Source organism: Lolium rigidum, chromosome 7, assembly GCF_022539505.1.
Source record: "Lolium rigidum isolate FL_2022 chromosome 7, APGP_CSIRO_Lrig_0.1, whole genome shotgun sequence".
Taxonomy (NCBI): domain Eukaryota; kingdom Viridiplantae; phylum Streptophyta; class Magnoliopsida; order Poales; family Poaceae; genus Lolium; species Lolium rigidum.
This window is the reverse complement of record NC_061514.1, coordinates 81,817,298-81,826,156: the sequence shown is the minus strand read 5'-3', so window position 1 is coordinate 81,826,156 and position 8,859 is coordinate 81,817,298. Positions and strand designations below refer to the sequence as shown.

General features: G+C 41.3%; 1 pseudogene; it reads left to right on the top strand.

Moving 5' to 3' along the window:
- Window positions 1–2,748: 2,748 nt before the first annotated feature.
- LOC124671592 lies at window positions 2,749–5,442 on the top strand (annotated as a pseudogene).
- Window positions 5,443–8,859: the final 3,417 nt, after the last annotated feature.

Here is an 8,859-nt window from a genome sequence, read left to right as displayed (position 1 = left end):
CACGAAACATGTGCAGAACAAAAAAAAATTGAAACGATTTTTTCTTTTCTTTTTGAAACGAGCACCGGAACAAAATCAAAAGTGCCCAAGCAACAATTCAACGCTATACCTATACTGGGAACTTTTGAAAGTACAAATAAACTCTGGTATGGGAAATTTAAGATTTCTAGTGGGATTGAGACATACAATGACCACAACAAACCAGAAGCTTCTACAAGAGAACTAGTACAAATGTCCGTGCGTTGCCACGGGTCTTTTAGTTTTATTTCTCAATGCACATATATAATTCACTTTCTCGAAATGCATGATTTATTTTTAGAATTGGTGAATCTATTTCGAAAATAAAATATTTTTGTAAAATAATAATTTTTTTTTTGAATGTGCGTGAACAATTGTTGGACAACATTAACATTTTTTTCTAATGCACGATTTACTTTTGTTACGAGCGAGCAACTTTTAGCACGCGACCTTTTTATTTTTTATTATTTAAAATTTAGTGAAATATTAAAATTTTGACATTCACCGTGATCGGTTATTGAAAGCTAACTTTTTTAATTTATTTCTTTTAGACAAACAAATAATGCATCAACTTAAACCGTGACCGGCCAAGGCAACTGCCCGGGTGCGGCAGAAATTGAAGGCAGGAGGCCTACCGCCGCGGCAAAGCAGAGGCGGAAGGCAACCATCCCCTGCGACCACCCTCCACCGTACCATTCATCCAACTCCCCGCCTGCATTGTTACCCTCTTTGACGGCGGCGGCCACGCTTGATGAATCTATGTACGCAGTTTTCTCCCCGTCTTGGTTTTTATGCCCGCAATTTTTGTTATTTAAACCTCCGCTGCGTCGCATCTATAGTTCGTTCGTTCACATACTGGAGTCCAACGCCGTCGATGTCGAGACATCTCAACGACCCCCCTTCGACGATGAGTGCGAACCATAGGCTAAAGAGGAGGGAGAGGAGGTAGAAGAGGTGGAGGTGGAGTAGAGAGGCCTCGGCTGCATCCGGCCTTTCAATTGTGAATATCTAAAAAAAATTAAAATAACCTCACAACTGTGAAGCCTTAAAGGGAACTATGTTTCCTCTATTTCTTTATTTTAAGCATAGCATTACAGTTGAGCCATCAACTCATTACAAACTCCTTACTTAATATATGTATGAAAGGATCTAGATATAATGCAACATTGTACGAACTCCAAAATGCGTCAAGATGTAAATGATACATGTCGGATTTCTTCTCCTTCACAATTTTCTTTTCCTTTCAACCGCACATTACTCTGGATTGAACTAACCCAGAAAAAAAGAATAACCAGACACAAGTTACTCTTAAATAAGTTTTTGCACAAATAACCCTCCAACAAATCCTCATTTTTTTGGAGACCAATACAAGCAACTTACATTATATTAGGCAAAGCAATTTGCCATCAGGTCCTTACAAAAACATAAGGTCTTCCAAAGCATATTAGATCACTCTTGTGAGCCATCATTTTAACACAGAAGACGGGTTGATCTGAATCGGCGCCATGGTGGTTTTCTTCCATTGTGGTGCTCCGCGACCGAGTCGAGATATCATCCTCCAGCCCGTGCCTGACCAGTTACCCCATCCTCTATGATATAATCACAAGCCGCCATCTCCTTCCGGAGGAGCCGCCCACCCTCAAGCACCACCACCACCATGCCTCAGTCCGGCCGCCGCCACCAATGACCGCGTTGTCTTTCTTATGCCCTCTCCGGTTTCCCCGGCCCCTCCTCTGCCTTCCTGCATAGCATGCGGAGCACCCCTTTTCTTGTTCACGTAACACAATAAAAACCAATTGAAGCAAAATGAATAATCAATATATTTTATAGGTGAAGAAGGTGCAAACAGAGTGGTACATACTACATACACTTGTTCTCTCCCTGAAAAAAATCATTATGGAGAGAGAGATTATACGCCTCCAGCTCCACATAAACAGTGCAACATCAAGAAATTCAACCTCATCCATCAATTCTCATCTAACTCCAGCTTGTCCCCCCTGATATGATGCCCTACAGGGAAGTGTTAGATACATCAATATAAGCAGCAAGGAAGAAGCTTCTTAAGAATGCAGTAGAGATAACTATATGCCTCTATCATAAACATGATGTAGCATCCTTCATTCTCTTAATTTTCCGTAAGCTGGTTTTGAGTCGAATGAGAAGTGACTGGGCTAAAAGTAACTTGGTGTACTAAAAGTAGGACTAAAACTTGTTGTCATCCTGTCACGTCCCCTGTTTGTAATGGCATGGCGGAGTTATTACCACTTATGAGCATGCATGATTTTCTACTTTCAACTGTATAGGTGCTATATTGTTGTGTTTCTGTCTTTCAGTTATAGACTTATAGTTTCGTAGAATCTGGTTTAACTAAATCTTATGACTGTTATCTCTTGGAAAGATTTTCGTAAATCTGTTTTTCTGTTCTGTCCGCACCTTTCTTGTCATGGTAGATTATTATATATGTAACAGTAGAATAGTGGAAGCATTGCTTTTACATGATACGTCCTAGTATAAATATAAGATATCTCACTTTTCCTTCTTCACAACTAATTGGTGTTTCATTTTCACTATAAAAAGGAGTTGGTGTTTCATTTTCTCAAGTTTATTGTAAGACTCTAGGGTTCTTCATATGAAAGTTGCAATATAAATGATATGTTAGCATGTACTTGTTGGCTTTATGTATTACCATTTATTGTCTAAGGCCTTACTTCTGGTCAACATGTAGGTGAGAGAGGCCTCGGAGAATCTACAAAGAAGCCACTTTATTTTAAGGGAACACACATCCATCACATTATCCCAGGATTTATGGCTCAGGTACCAAAATATGTGATTGCTGCATATTTTTATTGTAGCTAGTGACGGTATGGTTGTTGTTCATGTGGATTGCAAAAATGAGCTTCATAGATTATAAATATGACTGGAATTGTGCTCTCTATTTTATTTTACCACCTTTTTTTTCAAATTAAAGTCGTCTGATCAGATTTCTTAACTGCAGGGTGGTGATTTTTCCACAGGAGATGGTATTGCTTCATTAGCCCAGGCTTCTTCTTTCAACTGACTTATTGATGTAGACTATATAAGCTCAACATTGCATGCTATTTCCAGGACGTGGTGGGGAGAGCATATATGGTGGAAAATTTCCAGGTATGGCTATATCATTTTTTCTGGAAATTATAGAATTTTTCTGTTAGCCACTTAAGGTTAAAGTCCCATGATGAGTGTGCTACTATCATATTATAACTTCTGTTAAAAAATGTACTACTGTCTTGTGTTCTATAGATGAAAACTTCAAGCGAAAGCATATCAGCCTGTATTCTGTCTATGGCAAACTCTGGAGAAAACAGCAAGGGTCCCAACTTTTTATAACATTGAAGGCTACACCACATCTTGATGGGTATTACTTCTTTCCTTTAGTCATTTTGCACTTATAATTTTGGAGCTGTACTTTTTGTTCCTTTCCATAATTAAAATCGTGATGAAATTGTGACAAGTAATGATTGAGAGTTTGTGAAAGACCCATCACTGGTGGTATATTATCCACAGCAAATTAATGTCTATTTCATGCCCCTCTGTGGAGAAGAAGATATTTTTTCACTGACCCCCATGGTCTATCAACATTTAATGAGCCTACATTATAACTTTTTGTAGCAAACATGTGGTCTTTGGGAAGGTGCTCGATGGAAAAGCTTTGCTTAAGAAGCTTGAAGCGATGGGTTCTGGTTCCGGAAAGCCTACAAGCCCAGTTAAAATCGTTGATTGTGGTGAAGCCTCTAACATAGATACTCAGAATCAGTTACATGGAGAGAAAGGCAAGTAGCGGTTAATATGGCCTATGGAGATCTCCAAACAGTTCATGAGTTATCTTTTGCTAAGCTTTCTCAGCACTTCTTTTTGGAGAAAAGAAGCTTAAAAAGGCAGTAGAAGATAGCTCTAATTCTGAAGGGAAGGCCAGAACCAAAAAAAAAAAACCCAGCGAGGATAAATGAAAGAAAAAAGAGAAAGCACTACTCCTCTGACTCATATAGCTCAGAAACTTCTGACTCAGGGTCCTATTCCTCAGATAGTCCGGAGTCAGAATCGTACTCGTCAGCATCATTGGATACCAGCTCATCTAGTGATCATAGGCACAAGAGAAGAAAAGGTTCTAAGAAGGTTAAACGAAAGTCTACAAAGAGGAAGAGCAGCCATAAGAAGAGTAAGAGCAAGAGTAGAGGAACAAAAAGAAAATCCAAGAGGTAAATCTTGACCTATATAACCTGTACAATTATGTTTGCTCAGAATTAATACTAACTGAATGATTGCCTTTTGGTGCTGTTTTTAGGAGCTATGGGAGCTCAAGTGATGATTCAAAAAGCTCAAGCAGTAGTTCTGACAATGAAAGTGCAAGCCGCCATACCAAGCACTCATTGAAGAAAGGTAGGAGAAATCTCATTCAGTTTTCTATTTGTGTTCACCATTTTCTATCAACATGCCCTGGTATGCCGGGTGCTGCTTAAATTTAGCTGTTTTTTTTCTGTTCTGTTAACTATTTTGAGTTACTTTTCTGTGATCCCAAAGGCAATCCGTATTTGTACTTTCGCTTGCAAATTCCTGGGCATGACCTTCTTGCGTTTTATTTGGTTCAACATACTTGTAGTAATAATTAAAGATAAGCATCAATGGAATGGAAAATATGTTTTATTGGCCAACATTTTTGTGTTTGTGTCTTTCATCACTATTCACGGGATATCTCTTGATTTAAAAATTTATTTGAGAGGCCTTTGCATGCTATTGCATATATGAGAATCATAAGTAGAAAGATTGTAGCATAACGCTTCAAGTTCGATAATATCTGTTGCTGTTTTTGTCTTTATTCTTTCTTTATAATTTTCAACAACCTGCAATGTATGACATAAGATACTATTTATGTGACCTTGATATTTTGTGTTTTTGGAATGCACTGATTACTGAGATGGCCATGCTGGTTTTGTAGTACAATTTTGAACTAATAATTATCTTTGTTAATACTTAATGGCAGACAAAGAAAATACCGAAATGATAAATTCGGAGAAAGGCAAAACCTTGGAAGATGCAGATAAAGGCAAAGAAATGGTTGCAGGAAGCAAACCATTACACAAAGATGAAAATGGGGCTAATGTCAGAGTTGGAAATCAGAACTCTGAAAATAAATCTAGTAAATTCAGGTTTAATCTCCTTTCAAATGTATACTTTTTGTCTGGGTCCTTTGACTACTTTGCAGCAATAGTGCAACATCTCCTGTTCATAGACCGGTCGGATGGTCCACAGTTGGTAGAAACAGTGATAGATGGAACTATAGAGTATAGCCTAGAGGATTCGGAAGAAAATAGTACCATGCATGTCGGTCGGGCGGCGGTCCTTGCCCCAGCTTCTGATGGTGGTTGTCTGATGCCCTCGGCGCGGTAGCACGCAGAGGCGTTCACGGACGATCTAGGCCGTCTCGATCTGGATCCACTTCTCCCGCACCAGGTGGTCCATGTACCTTTTCGCAAAATTTCATGAATGAAGTACCAAAAGGGCAAGCCGTAACCTCGATTATACAATGAAAGACAATCAGTGCCTGAAGTGGTATTTACATTCCCATATTGATCTTGCTAACAATGTTCCGGTAAGTTTCCGAATCTCTAACAAAGGGTAAACTACATATCTGCTATGTTCTCCACCTTCGAGCCTAAGGTGGTGTGGGGAAATGAATAACCTCTGGCGCAACTTCAGGGAAATCTGAATTTCACAAGATTCTAGAATGAAGCGAGCCTGCTATTTCCCTATTGAATAGTGTATGTGCTGCATAACGAAAATTAGTTTCTGCCTAACACCTGAGACAGTGATCCCATATAGATAACCCTCCTGGTTGACATTTGCTAATATGTGTGCTACAGTGAAGGTACAGATGATTCTTGAACAGATAGAATATAAATGTTGTACCATACGACAATATATATAACAACATAAACTTATTTTATTGTTCTCTTTCTCAACAAGTGATCAAATCAAAAAATTCTAAATTTGTAAGTAACAATTGAACAAAATATATGAACATATATTTTCGCATTGAATTCAACTGAGTATATGAACATGGATGCTCACCTATTGAGATGGTGGCGCCCTTGGCTTTGATCTCACTAATCTTCTAGATAATGATATCACTGAGCGTCGACTTGGGAAAGTTGATATGAGAAGGTAGCGAGGGTATCCCCATCCTCTTGCCAATCACTGTCTATCAATAAGCAAAATCATCAAATTCGCATCAACTAGACAACACCAAAAAACATTACAATGAGCATATGTTTGATACAGATTTCACAGTTGTCAAATCGAGTCATTTCAGATCTAGGTAGAAGAAAAACAAAGCTACAGCCCGACACACATAACCTAATATTCTTGATCAAATCTGTAGCATGAATACCTTTGGATCCAGATTCCAGCACAAGAAGAGGCATAAGAGAAAATATCAGTTGATCCGTTATGAATATGGGTCAACCACCGGCTCGAGACCAATCTTGTCTTCCGCCCCGTGGTACGCCGCACTCAGCGCTCCAGATTGTCCTCCAGGGTGGCGGCCACGCAGTCGCACGCCACCTCCTCCTCATCTCCACGCTGCTCAAGGATGCGGCGCTCGCTGTGGTCCTCCTTGTGCGGGCTAAGGACACTGTCGTGGCCGTCCACGACGGTGAGACGGCTCCGACAAACAGTCACGTCCAGAGGCATTGAAGTCAGGGGCAAAGCAGGTCTACATGTAGCAGGAGGTGACGCACAGTAGGGCTGCAATTCGAGGGTGGGGATTCGGTAGCCGGGGGTTTCGTTCCTCATACCGGAGGAGGGAGGCGGCGCCACGGGAGATCAACCTGCGGGCCTGCGGCGGTTCGGTAGCGGGGACGAGGAACCCTAGGTTTAGATTCTGTTCGATTGAGGTGAGGGAAGAGGAACATATCGTGAGTTGACGTCCAGCGTTTCCTTGCTGGGCTTGGCCCATATATGTGCGTCCATTCGCGGGACGGAGCGGCGACGACGACTACGAAACGTATTGTGATGGCAGAATAAGGAACCTCTTTAGTTTTTTTAAGTAGTAGAGATTATATAATGCAAAAAAACAAAGTATGCACCTGGAACGTTGAACTGCCGCTTTGCGCAACCTAAAACCAGTCAGGTTTAGAGATGACAATGCATACCCATGACACACGTACCTGTTGGGTCAAAACCTAATAAAAATACAGGTATAAGACAAAATACTATCTATCTTTCTATTAAAGTGAAACATGCAATGTCACACTATCTGTCTAACAAATAACAAATCTTATCTCGGCTTAACAAAAATTCCGGCCGCTCCTCCTAGCCACTGCTCCTATAGAGCTGCCCATCGTGGTGCTGCTCTTCGCAACAACACACCAGTTGCATCACCTCTCCCCTCCTGGTTCTCCATCAATCTTGGAGCATATTTGTCCGGCACTCTTCGAGCAAAGTTTTCTGACGTTGTCGCCGGCGTTTCCGCTACCATAGGTCTCCGGCACTCTTCGAGCTCAGCTCTCCAACACTGTTGCGGGTGTTAATAACAGCACGTAACATCAAGCACACAGTTCTCCGGCGTCTCTGAGGTCACCGATAAACAAAAGTGGTAAGCAAATCAATCATACATCATCTACAACAACGTCTTGTTTCTATAGCCTTTTCACCTGAGACTATATCAAATAGAAGAGCAGTCATATATCACTGCAAAAGTAATGGTACGCTCCTTGAGTAATCCAAGATTTGATACACTTGTGGCATCAGATGCTCCACAGGATTCAATACTCTGTGTGCGAATTGGGGTGGCTATAATTTGAACTTAGGAGCAGCCGATGTACAACATGGCCTGGCTGGAAGAAATTCAAGGTGCGGAGATAATTCTGCATCGACCCATGACTCAAGACACTACAGGAAATTGATTCTTTGCCGTGTAGCTATAAGTGCACGGCAAAGCCTTAAAAGTGCACGGCAAAGCCTTTGCCATGTAACAATACACGGCAAAGATCGCACGGCAACAATCAGGACGGCAAACGTATCTTTGCCGTGCGCATGGACGAAAATGCACGGCAAAGACTTTGCCGTGCGCCTTGCTACCTTTCACGGCACAGAAAAGCACTTGACGCCGTCCCGGTCGAGACGGCGCCGTTGGTGGGTCCCAGTAGGACACTTTGCCGTGCACCAGCACACGGCAAAGACTCTGCCCTTTGCCGTGCACCCACACACGGCAAAGACTCCTCCCTTTGCCGTGCATCCTCACACGGCAAAGACTCTTCCCTTTGCCGTGAACCCTCACACGGCAAAGACTCTTCCCTTTGCCGTGAGCCCCTCTCTGCCGTGCGATATCCCTGGAGCGCAGTATGGCGCCGCATGTCATATTTGCCGTGTGCCCTCACACGGCAAAGAGACTTTGGTTTCTTTGCCGTGCGTCTCAACACAGCAAAGACTCCTATGTGTATTTTTTTTCCACCCTTTTTCCATTTTTAACAGCAATTCGAATTCAAATATACACAAATATATATAAAGACCAACATCTGTGGCACAAAATCGACATAATTCAATTCATATAACATGTAATGCACAACATAATGATCTATTGCCACAAATAGATCACATACAAGATCAAACACCACAACATATGTCCATAATAAGTGCATACAAGAACCAAAGCCACAAATAGAGTGCATATGTCCATAATAAGATCATACAAGTTCACACATAGTCCAAATCACAAATAAAATACAAGTTCACACATAGAGTCCAAACCACAAATAGAGTACAACCGTGCATAGAGCTCATCACATGTAACCAAAATGTCGAATA